Source organism: Fukomys damarensis, unplaced genomic scaffold, assembly GCF_012274545.1.
Source record: "Fukomys damarensis isolate Sample0158 unplaced genomic scaffold, DMR_v1.0_HiC HiC_scaffold_24, whole genome shotgun sequence".
Classification (NCBI taxonomy): domain Eukaryota; kingdom Metazoa; phylum Chordata; class Mammalia; order Rodentia; family Bathyergidae; genus Fukomys; species Fukomys damarensis.
The window spans coordinates 2,221,590-2,222,394 of NW_022900936.1; positions in this window are offsets into that span (position 1 = coordinate 2,221,590).

The following is an 805-nucleotide window of genomic DNA, read 5'->3' on the forward strand; positions in this document are numbered from 1 at the left end:
CTCACATGGTCTTGCTGGCTCCACCCTCTGAGGAAGCTCCCAGACCCTGCCCGGTTCCTCCGAGCCCCCCTGCTGCCCAGAAGCTTGGCTTGGGGGGACTCCCTCGCCCTCCCCCTCCCCGCTCACCCCACCCTAGGGCCATGAGCACCCCCTGGTGTGCCCCTCCTGCGGGGCAGGGCAATGCAGGGGCCTTCGGCTTTGTTCAGCGGTGGGGGTGCCGCCCCAGGGCTCAGGGTCTGAGCAGAGGGCCTCGGTGGTGTGAGCTGGGCAGACTTGGGCAGATGAGGCTGCCGCGGGGTGTTCTGGGCCTGTGGCCACAGTGGTGCATGGGTGGCTTTGGAGCTGCTCTGCACCCTGGCTCGCTCGCCTCTCTGTGACACTTAATAAAGCTCCTGGTGCTTGCATTGGTCTGTGTGGCTTCTGCTGTCTGCACCAGGGACCCGCGCTGCGCCCCACCGAGCCCGGCTCCCACCCAGTGCTTCTCGAGTTCGGCTCCTGCCACCACAGTCACATTTTCAGAGACTCTGGTACCCAGAGGACGTCGAGATCATTGAAGAATCTTCATCACAGCGCAAGCGGCAAATGCTGCACACTGGGGTCCGCCCTCCTGGTAGGAGGCTCTCCAAGGTCTATCCCCATGCCCCCTTCAGGCCGGGGCCAGGGCCACCTGGGTCCCCACGATGCAGCCTCTTGGTTGATGGCTGTGACCAAGCTGTGCCAGGTCGGGAGGACAAGAAAGGAGCCCCTGGATCAGAGCCCCAGGACAGAATGTGACACCAAGGACTCACCTTCCGTCCACTCCTGT